Source organism: Camelus ferus, chromosome 6, assembly GCF_009834535.1.
Source record: "Camelus ferus isolate YT-003-E chromosome 6, BCGSAC_Cfer_1.0, whole genome shotgun sequence".
Taxonomy (NCBI): Eukaryota; Metazoa; Chordata; class Mammalia; order Artiodactyla; family Camelidae; genus Camelus; species Camelus ferus.
In genome coordinates, this window is record NC_045701.1 from 63,813,829 (window position 1) to 63,834,116 (window position 20,288).

At 42.4% G+C, this 20,288-nt stretch overlaps 2 non-coding genes across 2 annotated transcripts; both read right to left on the reverse strand.

The window, feature by feature from the left end:
* Nucleotides 1-5,389: 5,389 nt before the first annotated feature.
* Nucleotides 5,390-5,461, reverse strand: TRNAS-AGA. The gene has a single exon. It is a non-coding gene; the product is annotated as a tRNA-Ser (tRNA).
* Nucleotides 5,462-19,804: 14,343 nt separating this feature from the next.
* On the reverse strand, nt 19,805-19,876 carry TRNAT-AGU. The gene has a single exon. It is a non-coding gene; the product is annotated as a tRNA-Thr (tRNA).
* Between the last annotated feature and the right edge of the window lie 412 nt (nt 19,877-20,288).

Consider the following 20,288-nt stretch of genomic DNA (forward strand, 5'->3'; position numbering starts at 1 on the left):
CCTAGCATCACTGTGCACCTCACCCACTGCGTTGCGTGGCCTCTTTCAGTTCTTGGCATTTGCCTCTTAAGCATTGCTCCCTCTGTTTGTGTTTTCCTCCACACTTCTCACCTGGCCACCTGAGCGCCCTATCATTTCCTTTCTTAGAAGCCTATACTTTACCTTCAGAAATTTTATCATAATTTACAAGTCTGTATTCTTTTTTTTCTTTTACGTCTTAAATTTCTGTCTTCTTCATCACACTGTAAGTTTCACAAAGGCAGGAATCATGACTGTTTTGTTCCCTTCTGTTTTATCTCTATCTATCCTAGTGCCTAGCACATCCTAAGGATTCCATGAAACATTGCTGAAATAACGAATGAATAAATGAATGAATGCTCATATTCCAAGTATATTAAAAGTGTGTGCAACTTTTTTAGTAAATTTCTTCCAGCATGTATAGTTTGAGACACCATTGTTAGTAACTGTGACTGTAAGCTGTTGCTGGCATATAACCTTGAGCTTCCAGACAAACCTTGAAGCAAATGAGCACTGTCTCACTTAGACCCCTGCAATTAATTCTAACTCCTAAAAAAAAAAAAAAAAAAAAAAAAAAAAAAAAAAAAAAACCTTATCTACTGACACTAGGATTTGCTATGCGTGGATCTTACGGGAAGTTACTGCAAACAGGCATAAAAGTAACCAAAGGCAACACATCAAGAGTTAAAAGCTTTTATTCAGCTACAAATACAGTTTTCTAGCTGAGCAGACTTCAAAAACCTTCATTTTCGTAGTAAGCAAACAACGTTCCTAAAATAAAATAAAATGTGCAGCCAGTGATATTTATTTACAAATGCCCTATGACTACCTTCTGAGAAATGCTAAATGATGGTAAAACTTCAAAAGGCATCAGCACGACCAACACCATCTTTTTGTCAAAAAAATATTTTCATCTTCATGTGATAACCCCAGCAAAACAATCTTTATTTATCTTGCGACTAATCACCAACTTCAGAGTGATGCAAAATTAATTTGGTTATGCCTCATTTTTAATACCTGCAAAAGGTGGCTACTAATGCCACATGAAAATGGAATCTGTAGAGACCCCGCGTTCCTAATGACGGGGTCAACTCCTTCATTATCCCAGACAGAGAAGAAATAAAATTTTCGTTTTTCTTCATTGGTTGAAACGCATGGCCAGACCCTGTACCACGACTGGAACCAGTGCTTTCTAGGATTAAACCAAAATGGAAATCACCAGGCTGATCATCTGATGCAAAAAGGTAGTCAACTTCATCTTAAAGACAGGGGGCAAGAAGCATCCACTGTCTACATCCTTACCTGAAGAAAACATGAAGAGTCCAAATTATCCAGCTGTGGATTTGAGGGCACTTAGGGCTCCAGAAGCAGCAGCAACTGGTGAGGAGGATGAGGGCTTTGCACCCTCATGGTGATGAGTTCAACCCCAGCTCCTTCACATGCAAATTGTGTGACCCTAGGCAAGTTATCAAACCTCACTCAGCTCCAATTTCTTCAACAACAGAGGAAAGATAACAATGCTATCTCAAACATTTTCTTTGAGAAATTAGAGATTGTCTATGCAAAGTACATGGCACACAGTAGGAGTTCAATAAATGGTCATTATTCAGTCCCATAGATACTGGCCTTTTCTTCTATTCCTCTTTTGTTAAAAATAATTGAAGGAAAATGGGAAGTAGCAAAAGGTATTCTTAAATACTAACATTCCTCCTGGGGATGTATAGTACTGCCAGAAAACCCAAACCATCAAAAAAGGTGTGTGAAACATTTCTGGTCCCCAGGACTTTGTTATCTCGGATTCCCAAATTAACATTATCTAAGAAACCGAGGGACATCAGATCTGTATTACATTGAGAATAATTTTCAGAACCCAAGGGATAAGGGACAGAAAGGAAGGGAGGAGGGGAAAGAGATGAGAATAAAAGGGAGGGGAAGGGAAGACATGAAAGAAAGAAAAGAAAGAGAAAAACCAACTCGATCTGGATTAAAGTTTGTTTATTAACAGAACGATAGGGGACCGTCTTCTCCTTTCTGCTGTGTTCCCTGTGAAGGTAAAGACTGCAGCCACTCTGTTCACTTCTGTATGCCCCGTAGCTAGCACAGTGCCTGGACCATCATAGGTATTTAATAAACAATTGTGGAATGTACTAATAGATAAATGAATGAGTGCTGCGTGTGTGTCTGGAATCATAAATATTTACCCTGCTTCCAAGAACTTGAAAACACAAAAGAGTGATTTTATGCATTGACTTTGGGTATTTGGAACTGGAATTTCAGATATGAGTGTCCCCAGGTTTGCAGCTAGTGGCTGTCACTTAACCATCTCTCTGGCCCTGCAAAATGGCCTTTTCAAATAAAGAGCTGAAGGTCCTGTGGGGTGGCCTCAATTTCAGTTCTCTCTCTACCAGTGTTCTGAGTTGTCTTATAATAGAGTTTCTGGTGCTAGATATTAAAATGCAGAAAGAACTGTTTAGAGACTCTGAGTTGTATACCCCAAAAAAAAAAAAAAATCAAAGATAGAGCTGAGCAGTTAGAAATCAGTCAATACAGTGTCTGCTCTCATTACTGAGAAATGCTTAATCCCATTATTCAGTTTTGGGAAAGAACAGGAGGCGTGTAGTGAAATTCAATAGAGATAAAATATACAGCTTCGAGTTACCAGCAGATAGGGTAATGTCAAAATTACCAATTTCAAAGTAAGTTTACCTGTCAATAATTATAACTAATCAAAACACTGTAAGAATATTTTTGGTATATTGCATATCAACATTTTTTAGTCTATTAAATACAAGTCAAATGCCCCATCAAATATAGAAAGGCTACAGAAATTTCACCTGGTTGATATAAACCACCAGACTTACAACTGAGGACTTTTTCTAGAACAATTCATGTAAACCCACTACTACCAAAACACAGCTATGAGGATTAAATTTAACTATGTGTGAAAAGGTGTTTTGCAACATTATACTTTTTTTTTTCTCAGAAGGATATGAGACATTTCTGTTTCTCTCTCAGCCAGTTTGCATGTTAACATGTGATGAAATCACCTTCCATTTTTACCTGCCTTCCTATGAAAGGCAAGATTTTTCTTCTTTCCTTCTTAAACTAAAGAAACTGTGAAAAAGCAATCTAATCCCATTCCAAGCCACCATATTTCAGAAATGAAGTGATTTATGGGTGGTAATTGCATTACAAAAAGTTGATACATCATTTGGGCATTATTCAGTGAAAAAGCTATAGTATGTTGCTGCTGTTACTAAGCCCCAAAGACCCATTGATCAAGAATATAAAGATCAACCACTTGTTTTGTTAAGTAATTAACTCTTCCCCATAGCTCCCATTCAGCCTTAGAATGATCCTGTTACTCATTGGAATGAGGGTCCCCAGCAATACATTGAAAAGGGCTACTAAAAGGTGATGCCAATGAATTGCCAAAAGTAACTGTCATTTTGTAATCACATTATTATCTAATTTGCTGCCACTAGATCATTAAAGTGCTGATTATGCATCTCTGCTTTAATGTATTAATAAAAAGAAGCAATCATGCATTTATTGCCTTTATAATTCCTGAGATAATTATACAACAGGCTGAAGGTACATTTCTTCTGTGATGCAGCAAACTTAGCAACCACATTGGAGGCTCCAATAGTTAAGAAATTAATATGCCAGAACTATTAGAACTATACCCAAATAGTCTCAGCTTCTTCATTCAGTGTGCCAGAGGGACGTTCTGTGGAATGAAATTGTGAGGAAGTAAGAACTTGCCCCTGTAAGATAATCTGTTCCATTCTATGTCAAGTAAGAGTCAAGTAGAAAGAAAACCTTGTTCAGGAACAAGAAAATAGTTTCCAGGTTGGTTTGTAGGTTATGTGTTCCTGAATGGGCATGTGGTCCAGGAGAGGTTGCATTTCTAGGCTGTCAATGAGCCACTTCCATCTTGAGGAAGTCCCTTTCCTGCCTGAGGAGAGGTTAAAGCCTTTCTACAGCGTGGAGAAGGAAGCTGGGGGATGAAATGGCAGTCTGGAGACGTTCTTCAGGTTTGCCTTCATTATTGTTCTTGAAATTTGGTAAATTCCCAGCTCATAAGTCTCTTCCTTAACATAAATATTGTGAACAAAAAATACTGCAAACCATGTCAGTAAACAGAGAATGCTGAAGCCATCAAGTCATCAGTGGCTGCCACCACCCCCCAGTGAAGACAAGCCTGCAGCCCAGCCTCTGCAGCCACTCACAATGGTGCACTCGGAGGGGACTCAGAATAAGAAAGGACAGGATACTGGCCCTAGATAGTGAGGTGCTTGTCAAAGGAATGAATTCAGTGGGCCCAAATGTTTGCTTCCTCCCATGCATAGAAAAGCTCTAAATTCTTTAGTTTGAGATGTCTGGTTTTCTTCAGTTAACAAGTAATGTTTTAATGTTCCAACTACCTGATCTTTGTTGTAAAACTCCTATATATCCTAGCTCCTCCCCTACCTCTTCAGAGCAGTCCCTCAGAGCGATCTGGGAGGCTGTCATCCCAGGCTGAGTCCTCAGAATTGTCCACCAAATAAAACATAATTCTCAACCTTTAGGTTGTGCATTTATTCAGTCAACAACATAAAACCCATTTTGCAGATAAATAGAGATAACTTAAGGAGTCTCTATTTTGAATTGTCTGTTCTATTTTTAATATAAATGAGTTTCAATCCAATTTAAGTGTACTTTTTTATCCAAAAAGTTATGATATTGCATGTTTTTTGTCCACACTTCTCCATATTTGCTACATTTAAGACTGAAGTGATAGTATTAAGTGCTCCCTGTAGCTACACATGTGGCAGAAGGATTCCCCAGAACATTGTAGCCATTCTCTTTTCTCATAAAAGATTCTGTGCAAATTGCTTCTCCAGTTGTCCTTCTCCAGTTATTCCTTTATTCATTCCTGACATTGTTCTAGTGCAGAGGTCAACAAACTACAGCCCCAAAGCCAATCCAACCCACTATCTGTTTTCGTAAATAAAGTTTTATTGGAACACAGCCATATCCAATGGTTTACATATTGTCTCTGTCAGCTTCGCTTGGCGGCAGCAGAGTTGAGTAGTGGCAACAGAGACAGCATCACCCACAAAGCCTAACGTATTTTCTATCTGGTCTTTTACAGAGAAAGTTTGCCACCCCTTTTCTAGTGGGGTTTTTTCATCTGACTAGTACAGAATCTCCTTCCCCCAAATAAAGACTTTCATTCTTACATTGCTTAGTGGTTTTCTTTTCTGCTGCCTATGTAGTTCTTCTTTTTTTTTTTTTTTAAAGTATTTGCATTTCTTTTTTTTATGATTTTTTTTGAGGGAGGGAGGTAATGAGTTCTAATTATTTATTTTTAATTTGTTTTTTTAAATGGAGGTACTGGGAATTAAACCCAGGACCTCATGCATTCTAAGCACGCACTATACCACTGAGCTATACCTTCCCTGGCCCTGATAGTTACAGCAGCTTCTTTAACTTCTGAAAAGTTAAATTACAGCATCATCTTTAACTTCTGAAATTTAACTCTCTGGAACATTTCATCCACACACTCCCTGGTTGCTTTGAGAACACTTCCCCCAAGGACAATCACCAAGGTGTTTGATAATGTCTCCTTTTTGATCTGTAGCCTGGTAAGGAATCACCCTCTGAGTGCATCTAAAAAGTTCATTCATCCTTTCAAGTAACAGACATTTGACAAAGGTCTTTGTTATGTGCTCGGCACTGGTGCCGAGATGCAAAATTCCATAAATAAGACACGGTCCCTCCCTACCTACCTAGAAACTCACAATCTGGCAGGGAAGACCTCATACACTTGAGGGTATTATTGTTGTTGTAATTGCTGTTTGTTTTAACACTGTCTTAGTTACATGCTAAGAACTAGGTAAAGAGCTTTACACATACTAACTCATTTAATCCTTGTAACAATCCTATGAGGAAAATGATATTATCCTCATTTTACAGATAATGAAAACTTAGGTATGAATAAGAGAATTTAATGTAAGATAGGATTATAGCAATGGTTTAGTAATTTGCCCAAGGTCACACATTTATTAAGTAGCAGAACTAGGATTTGAATCCAAGTAGTCTGGCTCTAGAGTCCCAAGTCCTAACCTCTTAGCCAGTGTTATCATTTATTTTCTCTGTCCATGACCTGAGAGGAGACACCCTAACATGGGACACCCCTGAATTCTCCATCGCGTAACACACAGAATTTATGCTGTTGTTGAATTAAACAAAAAATGCACAACGTGAGAGCTGTGAGTTTCAGTTTTATTAAGGACCTTACTGAGACTACAACCAGGAAGACAACGTCTCAGATGGCTCTGAGGAACTGCTCCAAAGAGTTGGGGGAGGAGCCAGGATAGACATGACCTTTTTTTGGCTAGAAATTACCTGTAGTCAGGGATACATCTTGGTAAAAGATTACTGCTAATCACAAAGAAACCAGATATTTCAAGTGAATGATTTTAGTGCTTATCTATATATTTGGGAAGATGCAAGAATTTGGGGTCATTGAGAGCCTTCCTGAGATGTGCATCTTAGCTATCTAGGGGCCCATTTACCCAGAACACAGACTGCTTCTTCCTCTCGGGGTGCACTTGAGGTCAGTGACAGTAGTGGCTGGTGACGCATCCTTGTAGAACCGGGCGGCAACATGTTCCTTGCTCTACGCCCGTGCAGACTCACACCCACTCCCCAGCAGCAGCCTGCTTCGCTTTTCAGGAAGATGGGTGAGCGCCTGCACCTTCAGATTCCCAGTGCCTGGCCATCTGGGGACATTCTCATTTCCCAAATAATGGCTCTCTTATCAAACTAGAACCTCAGGGGAAGAAAAACAAAAGTTGATTTAACTCCTCTGAGGTGGGAGGGGGAGGATTACTATCCTTTAGCAAAACTGATGGCAGCCACTCCTGACTTCTAGGGGAGAGGTGGGTCTTCTCCAGAGACCATTCTTTAGTTTAAAAAATCTTTTGATGCATCTTAATAGGGTGTTTTTATTTGGGGTTTGATTTTGGTTCACTTTTTAAATTTTTTGGTGTTATTATAGGCCCCTGACTGTAAATGGAGAGGAGTGTGTGAGGCAGTGAGAGTAGAACTGCTCTGCATAATTAAGTGAAGAAAATTTTGAGGGCACCCCAGAGAGAGAAGATTAAAGGACTTGAAGTGATTGAAAATGGAGGAAGTATGAGGGCACCTGGAGATAGAAGGGGGCCCAAGAAGATGTCCAGGCACTGGGGCCATCCGAAGAGAAGACTAGGCAGGGAGAAATCCCCGGGAGGGAGATGGGCACCAGTCTTTAGGGCTGTGATGCCTGACACCAAGTTTAAAGTTGTTTGCTGTGCTACGTGACCCTGGGAGAAGGCAACAGCTCGGAGGAGACAGGAGCAGTGACAGGTGGGGGAGGATCAGGGGAGCAAGGCTGATTATAGAAACAGCCTCCTAATAAAAAGCATGATCAGGATTGGAAAGGAAGAAGTAAATCTATCTCTATTCACAGACAACATGCTCTCAAACATAGAAAAGCCTAAGGAATCCACGCTAAAACTATCAGAACTAATCAAAAAATTCTACAAGGTTGCAAAATATAAGATCAATATATAAAATATCAATTGTATTTCTATACACTGGTAATAAATCAAACATGACATTAAGCAAACAATTCCATTTGTAATAACAACAAAAGAAAAAAAAACACTGACGAATAAATTTAACAAAAAAGTGCAAGACCTATATATACATTACCTTGTGTGTAAACACATCATCATTGAAAAAAATTAAAGACATAAATAGAAAGACATCCTATGTAGATGGATGGGAAGACAATATTGTTAAGATGACAATTTGCCTCAAATTAATCTATAGACTCAATGCAATCCCTATAAAATTCCTCCCCTTTTCACAGAAATTGACAAGTTAATCCTAAAACTCACACAGAAATGCCAGGGACACAATAGCCAAAACAATTCTAAAAAAACAATAAAGTTGGAGGGGACTAGGACTTCCTGATTTCAAAACTGACTACAAAGCCATAGTAATCAAGACAGTGTGCTATTGACATAAGGATAGATGTATCGAGCAAGAGAATAGGATTAAGAGACCAAAAATAATCCATACACCTACGGTCAGCTGATTTTCATTAAGGGGAGAGAATTCAATGGGGAAGGATAATCTTTTCAATAAATGGTGCTAGGACATGCAACAGAGTGAATCTGGGTCCTCTCTCATACCATACACAAAAATTAACCCAAAATGGTGGAAAGGCCCAAATGTAGTAGCCAAACTATAAAACTCTTTGAAGAAAACATAGGCATAAATATTCACGACTTGAGACAAGGCAATGGTTTCTTAGACATGACACCAAAAGAACACGCAACAAAAGTTAAAAATAGATAAATCAGAGTTCACGAAAATTGAAAACTTTGGTGTTTCAAAGGATAGCATCAAGAAAGTGAAAAACAAGCCCACAGAATCGGAGAAAATTTTTGCAAATTAGGCATCTGACAAACGGCTTGTATAAAGAATATAGAAACAATTCATAACTCAGCAATAAAAATCCAATCCTATCGAAAAATGGTCAAATAATTTTGCTATTTTTTCCAAAGAAGATGCACAAAAGACCAACATACACATGAAAAGATGCCCAACAATAGTATTCATTAGGGAAATGAAAATCAAAACCACAAAGATATAATTCTCATCTACTAGGATAACTGTATCAAAAAGATGGACAATACATGCTGGGGAGGATGTGGAGAAATCAAAACCCTCATATATTGCTGGTGAGAATACAAAGTTATGCAGCTACTTTGGAAAACAGGATGAGAGTTCCTCAAAAAGTTAAACACAAAGGTACAATATGGTCTTGCAATTCCACTCCTAGATAGATACCCAAGAGAACTGAGAACATATGTCCACACAAAAACATGTACATGAATGTTCACGGTGGCATTATTGCTTTTGGCTAAAACATAGAAACATCTCAAATGTGCATCAGCTAATGAATGGATAAGCCAAATGTGGTGTATCCAAACCACAGAATATTATTCACCAATGAGAAGGAATGAAGTTACAACCTTAATAGATGTACCTTAAAAATGGATGAACCTTAAAAACACTATGCTGAGCTAAAGAAGCCAGATACAAAAGGCCACATATTGTGTGATTCCATTCATAGGAAACATCCAGAATAGGCAAACCCGTGGAAACAGAAAGTAGAATGGTGGTTGCCAGGGGCTGGGCGGAGGGAATAATGAAAAGTGACTGCTGATGAGTATGAGGTTTCTTTTTGGAATGATGAAAATGTTCTGGAATTAGATTGTAGTGATGGCTGCACAACTTTGAAATATGCTAAAAACCACCACAGTATACAACATTATAAGCCTGAATTATATGATAGGTGAATTATGCCTCAATTTAATAGTATTTTTAAAGCCTCCTTTTTACCAAATATGACCAAAAGAAGGTGACCCTACTGAAAAGGGAGGGAAAGAGTTGGCAGGGGAGGAAACGACCTCATTCCTTGAGGAAGATCCTAAAAAAGAGGGTTTTTTTTTTTTTTTAATTCTAAAGAATTAAAGGTGGTTTCTCAGGCATTCATTTTTGAAGATCTGCACCAAATCGCAATTTCATCTCAGCTAGAAAGTGGTTTCAGACTGTTCTGATCGAAAAGAAAAGAAAAAGAGACTTCCAAAGTGACGAGCTGTGGGCAGATGTTTTCGGCTTTTCAGTGTTACAGGAGTTCAAAGGAGGTGTGCGTAGGATTCTCTGGCTGCAGAAAAGCCTTTGATCTCATAAGACTAGAAATCTCAGAAAGAGCAGGTTGAGAGTGTACTTGGGCCTGAGAGCCAGCCCCAGCTGGAAGTCACCCAACCAAGTGGATGGGGGCACAGCGCTGGGCAGGCCCAAGGTCTGGGAAGAGGGATTCCCGGGCAAGGCTGCCCCTCCCACCCCCGCCCAACCGCCCTCCAGGGACCCACACTGGGACCCATGTTCAGTACACGATGGTGCAGACCACATCAGTGCCTCAGTGGGACTGTGGCAGAGCCTGTCCAAGACCTGTGATATGGTTCATCTATAATTTGAGCAAATAGGGGAAAACAAAGTGTTCCTTCCAGTTGGATCCCTTGGCCCCCTAGTTTGCAGTTCTCTTCATGAGAACTTAGTTTCCAGAATGCTATGTTAAGGGTGTTTACAATTCAGGGAATGTCAAGTTTAGCAAAATGCATTTTCCCTGGTTTCTGTGTCAACACCAAGCCCAGCAGCCTGAACACTCCTCCACTTGTGCTCCCAATAAAGTAAATAAAATCCCCACTGAGATGGTCTTTCCAATACAGGGATTGCATATATGATGGCTCCCTGGCAGAGAAAAGAATGAAAAACCAGCAAGTTGTTAGATTTGGCTGGAAGCAGGGCTCCCCCTGCTTAAGAGTATTTCCCATATACTCTCTACCAGGCAGAAATTCGCTTTGCCCACAGGTACAGAGAGGGTTATGGTTGCTGCCTGCCCTCCCCTCTGTGCCATTTGTTTTCATCTGATCACCAACTGATTGAACAGTCTCTTAGCTTGGGGCTGAAGCCAGAAAGAGAAGAAAAAGAGGCCACACGGGAAGAAATAAGACCCACTGGGGTCAAAATGTGCTGCTAACCTTGTGAGACCAGTCAGGGCTCCACAGGGCTTCAGGCGTCATTCTTCCTGAAGCGAAGGGTGGACATAAAGGAGGGAGCAGTTAAAGGGAGAGAACAGCAGAAACCATGGTCAGTGGGGTAGGGATAGAAGAGGCAGAAGACCTGGGAAACAGCCCAGAAGACTCCCACCCCCACGCCAGACACACACACACACGCACACGCACACGCACACACACTCACACACACACTCACACACACACACACACACACTCACACACACACACACACACACACCTCCTACGCGCAGCCAGGCCGGACTCCTCTTTCTCACAAAAGAAAAAGCAAGAGGCAGCTAGATCAATGGCATAACACCAGAACACAAGTCTGAAAGCCCAGCCCTAGGAAAGGTACCCCCAACTCCTGCCTCTCCTTCAGGGAGCAGCACCACTCACCATGGACAGGACAGCTCAGTGTCTTACCTGTGGCTCAGCCAGAGAAACAGCGAGGGCCATGTCTCCAGCTGTCTCCTCCTCAGGCTGTTAGCGGGGCCTTAACGGGACCCATTGTGGGGCCCAAGGCTTGGGTGGGATCTTGTCTACCACCCAAGAAAGACTTCTCAGTGGAGGCAGAGGGACAGTGCACATAGTTGCTTTACTGCTTGACGAGGGAAGAGGAAAGTGCTGGAGCAGGAAGCTATCAGCGCCAAGATGGCCGATGGAGACAGCTCCAGCCCCGGGTTGAGCCACGAGGTTTTTATTGGAGGCTTCTGCCATCATGTCCTCTTTCTGGATGTGCTGAAGCCAGTTACCTTCTTTGAGTCCCATTATGGGCTTTTTCAGTTGTCATGGCAATCATCAACTGTCATGGCTCCAGCAGGTATGTCATTTAGCATGCTAATGCATTACCATGAGTGTAGAATGAGGCTCCATTTCCATTGGACGTCAAATCCTCCACCATCTTGGACCAGTTGGTTCTAACTGGTTCTTGGTTTGTTTTTTTGTTTTTGTCTTTCTGTTTTGCAGCTTCCTCCTGAAACCTTGATGAAAGTAATGGGTTTCTATGCAAGGGAGTGGCAGGGGTATGATCACCAGGAGAAGGGACTGACTGCATAGGTTCCAGCCTCCTACTTTTGGGTACCTGCAAAACCACCTCCTGTTAATGTTGCAGACTTTTGGCTCCAGTTCTGAAATCAAACAGTCCCAAGTTCAAATCTCAGTTCTTCTAACGAGCCAAATGACCTCAGGAAATTATCTTCTCAAAAACATCTAAGAGGAGCTGTCAGGTAAGCATATGGATGGTATGGGTTTGGAGCTGAGGGAGCCAGACCAAAGACATAAACTTGAAAGTCAGCTGTTGCTGGAGGTAATTGAAGCTTAGGTGAGACTGCCCCGACAGAGCTCAAAATGGTTAGAGAGTTCAGGACTCTTGGTGAAAATTACCAAAATCTTGGAAATGGGCAAGAGAGATGATTGAGCACTAGGCATTGTCCAGCGGACCCTCCAGGGATTATCTGACTCTGTAGAGCTGTGCACCTTTGATTGCCTTCCTATTAACCAGGCTATTATACAACTTTCTAGGAGTAGAGGTTAATTTGTAGAAATAAGAGGTTAATTTATAGAAAACTGATAGCAATGCAAATGATTGTTGTCCATAGCAAGGTGAATGAATTTTGTCCCAATAGAGATACAATTGATTTTTATCCTGTAGAAAAGATGCTCCCAAGAATTACATTTTTTTGTTCTATAGGATATTAACCATTTGTTATCTATTAGCAAATTTATTTCAGTATTCCTGAGTACAGATGTCTGCTCTTCGAATTCTCCTTGAACTTGATTCTAACACCTTCCTGGTTTTTTCATTAACTAATGGGTTACAAGAAATTTTTGATGTGTTTCTCTTCCATTTATGTGAGGGTCTTGATTTTGCCTTTCTGAAAATGATACTTTAACAGGACCAAGCCCTTGAGGAAGGCCAGCAGATGGTGGAGGAGCGTGATCTTATAAAGGAGGGAAGGAGAAAGCAGCCAGTGAAGCAGGGAAAGGAGCAGGAGGGTCTGGTAAGTCAAGGTAAGACACGTGGTTTGAAAACAAGGAGTCAGCAACTAAAGCCAAGGGGTATTTCATTCATTTTCATCTCACTTGACCACATGACCTCATGTAACACACAGCCTCCTGCTGCTGCCTGCACCAACTGTTCCTCCCACCAGATGTGAGGCAACCTTTTCTAAACCACTCAAAGTACAGGATGTCTTGTTACTCCTTTCTCCAGACCTGCTCGTCTGACATTTACATAACCGAGGGAGCCTACTCATGCGTTCAGTGTAGGACAAAGAACATTTACTTCAAGGTGATTTTCTGTTCCCAACTTGACTGAATCAAGTGGCACTAGGAAAATTAAAAAGGAAAAAGCCCTCATATTTAATCTGCCGTGTACCTCTTTAAATGGAGTATGTATAACTGCTACGCTGACATCCTGAGAGGTTATCCCACCACCTTAACATCCTTGGAAGACAACCAGTTGGGAAATTTGATCGTCCCCTTCATTTCCAATCACAGATGGGAAAACTGAAAAGAATTACACAGCTGTGTCTGAACATGTGTGAGGTGCTCAGTCCCTCAACCCTGCTCCTACTCCTTATGTGAACTTGGGATCTCAATAAACCCAAATTCCCCCTCTTTTTCTCCTGCTCTGACCTTCAGGGAGATTGCATATATCATGGCAACAGTCTTCCCCTGTCGTTTTCCAACTTCTACAACCTGTAGAAAGCAGGAGCAGGACGTGGAAAAACCATTGAAATCCAACCAACAGGGTTTTTTTTTTTTTTTAATAGCCAACTCCTCCAGATTCGCTCTAACCTTTAAAAAGCAGAAGCCACAGGGAGCAGTTGAAGATGCTCTCACTTTTTTTTTTTTCATCCTCATTTGTCCAGGTTGAAGGAAAACCCTCCAACCGCCAGCAGGCATCATTACTCTTCATGCGTTGAGCACCCAATAGACAGATCAGCCTCCTGAATTGGGTGCCCTACTGCACCACCTGCTACGATCTTCCCAGGTGCACCGGCAAATGACACTTTAGCTAACAAGCCTGAAGTTTGTCTGCTCATCAGAAGGGTGCTTTAACAAATTACCCATTTGTCTAGAACTGGAGGCATCTGCAGTCACTGGCATCCCAGATGGTCCTGCTTTTCAGTATTACAGATTCTAGGGGAGGAACCTGACAGCACGGTAGCTCCCTTTCCAGCATCCACCTTCTCGCCTGCTTCCTGAAGGCAAAGGTACGCTGGTGGTCGTTTTCAAGCTTTAGAGTTCTTGTTACCTGTTAGAGAATAACCACAGCTCAAATTCAGGTGGTACCTGTGAGTCCATGCTAGTAACACCTCTGGTAAATCCCAACAGTTATTTAACTTCAGGAAACATTAGGTAATTCTCTAGAATAGCCACTAGATGGCAGGCTTCAACCTTCTAAAGGCTCTCCAACGCTTCTGGCCTGATGCCTGCAGGGCTGGGGGACACTGAAATGACAAGCTGTGGCAGAGGCAGCTCTTTCATTTATTAATATTCCCAGGCACAGCTTGAGCAGCTCTCACTTCACTTTAGGAAGCTGATCTGTTTGGGCATTCATGTGATTTAGGAAGAATAATTCCCTAATCATTTGTCAGGTGACGTGTTTTTTACATTTAGCTCTTGCCTTTGTAGGAAAAAAATGTCTCCCCGAAAGATCACGACAAGCGGATGTGTATGTGTGCAGAACAGTCACCCACGTGTTAACAGAACAATGTTGTTTTCCAAGGGTTCCAGAGAATATAGAATTTACCCACTGGCAAAATAAATGTAGATATCTATTACTGTAACACACACACACACACACACACACACACACACACACACACACACAATCATATTAATAATAGCCTACAAATACTGTTTCAAGTTCCAACTATAATTATAACGTTCACCATTGTTGTTTGTTCTTTCTGAATTCTAATGACTCAGTCACCTACTCAAAGATGAGAAAATAAGGTTGCAAGAAACTTTGCTTTAAGGTGTCCAGTCACATTTTCTAAAAGCAGAAAACAGAAAATCTGTTCCAATTTGTTTGGAAAGAGGGAATTATGCACTTGTACCATGGGGAATCTACCATTCAGGGAGGAGGCTGCTGAGGAGGGGGGCCAGGAGCAATGAGGACAGGGATCTGCACTGGGGATGGTGGTTATACAGATGGAAATAATCTAGGTTCTCTTGGACAGAATGAGGAGGTAGTTTAGTTGCAGTTGGATCAGAAAGATTTCAAAGCAGTAAGAATCAGGTAAGAGCAACAGAAAGAGTAACTGGGGATATTTTAAACTCACAATAAAGATATAATTTCCTTAGGGCCTTCAAAATAACTAACTTCTAGAAGGTAATTAGCCTGCAGACTTGGAGATGACTCCAGCTCATCCTGTTCATAAAGACACACACATGGGTCCAACCAGAAGAGCCAGTAATGAGAGTCCACCACTCCCTGTCCCAAGCAGTCTTGCACGGTGATCATTAACCCTATGCCTGGGAGGCTGGAGAAGGGATCTGGGAACGTTGCGTGCATGAGCCAGGGTTCACAACGACAGCAGCGATTACCTTCCCTCCGAGTGCGTGTCTGCCTCCGGGGGGGACCAGGGCACTTGGCACATTAAAGAGCATTTATAAACAGTAGGTTAGAAGAGCTCAGGGAAGATGAAGCATGTAATGAGGGATGGTAATTAATGACCATTATTACCCTTGTCCTGACCTAAGAACTCCTCCTCCTCCGCGAATGTTTACTTAGTGTGCAGGACTGGAGCTGAGTCAAACATGGGGAGCCCTAAGACTCTGCTATTCATCCACCGGTGTTAGAGAGAGAGGAAACAGTTCCATGCAGTGAAATTCTCTTCCTGAAAATTAATATATATAAAGGAAAATTTTAGAGCCCCCATATTCCACCAGAAGAGAAACAGATCGATTCTCTGTGTGGTGAGTCACATAATGGAGGGCATTTGGGCAGGTTTAACGTGAACAAGGTATTGATTTCCCCTTGTTACTTGATTCAACCTTATTCTTTTTGGATTGCCAGAGGCCTCTGTGACAACATAGGCTGTGGTCCGGAGAACAACCGGGAGCTGTAACCTTGGGTCCTTTATTTATTCATTAAAGTTGTGTGCTAACAACATCTGAGTGGAAGAGAGGACTTGGTAATTTAGCCAACAAGTATGCCTCGTCCTTTTAGGGCTGGAGAAAGGGAGCGAACGGATTACTCACTGAGAAAAGGGATAGGCAGGCCATCTCAGTACGATTTATGCTATTTGGGATGGGTTTGGTCTATTTATTTTTTTTACATGTCAAAATTTCATAATTCATAAATACAGTTCTGTTAATGTTTCACATGATAAAGATTTTGAGGGAAAAGTGAACATCCTCTTTGGCATACCTGTTCCCCTCTCCTAATTCATGTCTCCTCTGGGTAACACTGTTACCACTTAGAAATGTGTCCATCCAGGATTTTCTATGCATTTGCATCCATATACACGTATATAGTTTTGTTTTTTGCCAAAAATGGAGCCATACCATATGTATTGTTCTAGAATATGTGTTGGAATCTTTCCACGTCAGGATAGAGACCTCTCGTGATTTTTAATGGCTGCATAGTATTCTGCAATATGAATACTCTTCACTTATTTAATCATCCTCCCACTGATGGGATTTCATAATGTTTCCAGTTATTACCACAATGATACCACAGAGCTCACAAACCTTGGCCTCACAGAAGGTCCCTTATGCATGGGCAGCCAGAGGAGAGGCAAAGTGGTGGTAGGATACATCTGAGATGGCAAAGGTATATCCTGGGACCACCATCTCCTGCCCTGGGAGATAGGGTCAGGATAGCATCTGAAAGTTCCCCTGCCCCTGCCTGACACCATCCTGCCCCCACCTCACTCAAGACAGGGGCAGATGAGGCTGAGAACGAGCTAGCTGACCCAGCTCACAGTTAAGATGAAGGTGTTCAAGTTGAATAAACTGATTAGATCCAGCGACCTGATCCAGGGGCAGCATGAGGAGCAGACACTTCAGCAATAGACACAGGACATTTAGAGCCAACATAACAAAGGGGAAAAGGGACATATCAGCAGAATCCAAGGAGGACTGACACCTCTGCCCAGGGCCACAGCCTGGTGAGGAGGGCAGGAAGGGGGAGGAGAAGAGGAAAATAGGAATTGCTTTCAGTATTTATTCAAAAGAGACAGGGTTCACCAGAAGAATCTCAAATTTGCGTTGAATGGGCAAGATCAAGTTTATCACCATCACTGAAAAAGATCTGAGTGTTGTACTGGTTTGCTAGGGCCGCCTTAACAAAGTACCACAAACTGGTGGCTTAAACAGCAGAAATGTACTCTCACCATCCTCTCAATTCTGGAGGCCAGAAGTCCAAGATCAAGGTGTCAGCATGGTTGCTCCCTTCTAAGAGCCAAGACAGAAGTTGCTCCATGCCGCTGCCCTCGCTTCTGGGGGTTTACTGGCAACCTTTGGTGTTCCTTAGCTGTAGAAGCGGCAGTCCAATCTCTGCCATCAGCATCACGTGGTGGTGGTTTGTGAGTGCATGTCTGTGTCTAAATTTCCCCTCGGGCTAAGGACACAAGTCATTGGATTAAGCCCACCCTCATGACCTCATTTCAGCTTGATTCCTTCTGTAAAGTCCCTGTCTTCCAATAAGGTCATATTCTGAGATACTGGGGGATTAGAACTCCAACCTGACTTTTTGGAGGGACAAAACTCAATCCATAACAAGTATTAAGATCAGTTAAAGAGAAATCAGGTTCAACTTTTGCACACCCGAATTATATAGGCTGAAATTCAAACCTCCAAAACTATGTCCCATGCATCAAGAAACAGGACAAGTAATGGCGAGGTCTATCCTTGCAGATGCTTGACCTGTAGCCTAGAACGCATTTCACAGTGGATTGTCTCTAAGTTTAGCAGAATTTGAAAATAATCGCCTGAAAATCTACAGAAGTGTGACCCTCAAGGCTACCAAGGAAACTACTCAAGGAAGATGCCATTGGCCACCAAGTCTACTAGAGAATCAGCCCTAGGAGGCAGCAGAATAAGTCACCACGTGTTGGGTTCTGCACTGAAAGGTATCAGAGCAGATACCTAAGACCAGCCACGGGGGCCCCCCAGGGTGTCTGGGAAGAGAGTAGATGCCTAAGAGCAAAGATCAGCACAGAAGCCAGGAAGCTCAGGTGATGGGTTCTTCTGACCCGCAGCCTTCCCAGGACTCTTCTCGTGATTCATTCCCCTGCTCATCCCAGGAAGAGCCAGAGAGTGGTCTCAGGAGGTGGGCTCCAGGTGCCAGTCCCAAGGGGGCAGTCCAGATGCCCAGGTCAGCATTCTGAATGGTCAAGTAGAAAGCAGGCAGGATCCATCTCAAACCAGAGGAGAAGAAACTTGCCAAAAGCCAACCCACTCTCCACTAGTCAATATCTGAAATGAAGTCGGCAACTCGGCAGCTGCAGGCATTCTGTGGAGCTTCTGAAGGACTCAAGTACCTGCCATTCTGTCTTGACAGTTTCTATAAGACCTCGTCCAGTTAGGGAGCTGGCTATGGAGCTTCGCACAAGGCTGTCACTTTCTCGTACCTGTCAGAGATTGACAGCTTCTTGGAGGAAGCGTTGTCAGCACAACAAGTGGTTGAACTGTTGAAGGTTGCTGTGCGTTCTACCCAAGATTGGAGCTTAGACTGCCTCTTGTGATAAAAGCAACAAACAACACTGAGACAAACCACAGGGAGTTGGTGAGAGGCTCACACCTAACTGCTAGATGGAGTTTTCTCCCAAAAGCACAATTGTGTATCGTGTGCATTGCAGGCTGAAAATGCTAGAAAAGCAGCCTTACAGGGTGACCAATGGAATGTGGTACATAAACACCCAGCTCCCTCACTCCAGCTGGGAGAACGCCAGGCATCTTTTGTACACTAACTGTAGAGGTCCCCAGGGACATAAACGCTAGTCGCCCAAGTGGGTGCTTGATAACACCCCTTTACTGGCTGCCTCCCTTCCCTGTCTCACATCCCTCTTCCTCTACTGGGGTTTCCTGGGATCACTTCCCAAATAAACTCCTGGCACCCAAATCCTTGTCTCAGGGAAGATCCAGCTTAGGACAACCACCTACTGAATTGAATTGTTCCTGTTTCACAAAGATGTTAGCTCAGGTCTGCACATGGATTTGCTGAGACCCCTACTCTGTGTTCAGCACTGTGAGCTAGGGAAACACAGCAGAGGCAGAAGACAGCCTCCGGAACAGCAGGCGAGAACTGTGGTTGAAGGTACAGAGAGAAGTAGGTTTCAGAGAAAAAGAAACAATGGATGTAAGTCATTTTCTTCTCCTATTCCTGAACCAGCTCTTAGAATAAGAATTTATGCCCTCTCCCCCTATCTTCTCCATTCCCTTTGTTAGGCAGTTAGGTAGAAATGAGCACTGGGCAGGGGGAAAGGAAAGGGAAAGGAACAACCCAGAAAATAACAGTATGTCTGCAATCAGAATAAGGGACTCCAGAAAGTTTTACTTTCTCTAAATAAGGGCCAGCAAAAGAAGCCAGCTAAAATCAAAACGCTGCAGCTGTGCATAAGAGAAGGACCTGGCATAACTTGATCCAATGCTCATTTTAATGTAATTAACATTATAGTTTAAGTCCCCTCCTGTAGGTTTCTCTGTATGAAGAACCTACCCAAAAGGGGATGGGCATGCCAGAGCACAAGGAACCTGAGCTGTCAATCAGCCTGATCACATGAGCCATTAATCAATCAATCAATCAATCACAAAAAACGCCCCTAAGCCAGGATATAAGATGAAGAAGCAAAGGAGCAGCACCATTCTTCCTCTCTTGGATTGGCCCCCTCTCAGTTCTCCGGAGTGTACCATCTTTTACTACCTTTTTACTTTACTAATAAAAATCTTGCTTATATCACACTTTCTCTCATCAAAAATTCTTTTCTTTTTGGGGGGGGGGGTGACTAAGAACCGAGGTAATTCTTATTTCCCTTTCCCTGGTAACACCTTTAAGTCCCATCTGCCAATACAGAGAGGTGTTCTAAGCATGTGAGTAGCTGTCAATGGCTTTTTTTTTTTTTTTTTTTAGATTTTTTATTGTTTAATGGAGGTACTGGGGATTGAACCCAGGACCTCATGCACACTAAGCACGCACTCTACCACTGAGCTATACCCTCTCCCACCCCCACCCTGCCAATTAGCTCTCTTTTGAATTCAGCCTGCCAGAGGCCTCAGGAGTCTCCACACTTTACCATGTCTTAAAAGTCTACCTTTTACTCCTGTGGAATCTAGCTGCCCTGCCTGTGACTGGGTCATACATTCAATTCAGGTGGGGAAGACTATTCTCCTTGGATTAGAATAAGGCAGGTGCCCTTTTGGACTCCTACGCCTAGTTCTCGACTGATCTAGGACCCAGGCGGCAGAGGACATGAACAATTGGTACCCTCAAACACCAGCAGTCATCAGATACGCTGCTTTCATGATGGAACAGTGGGAGGAAAGCCCTTTTGCTTACTTTGTTGGCAGAAGTGTTTCACTGCTTCCTTTTGTGGGCAGGAAGGTCAGATGGTCGACCCAGGAGCAAATTAG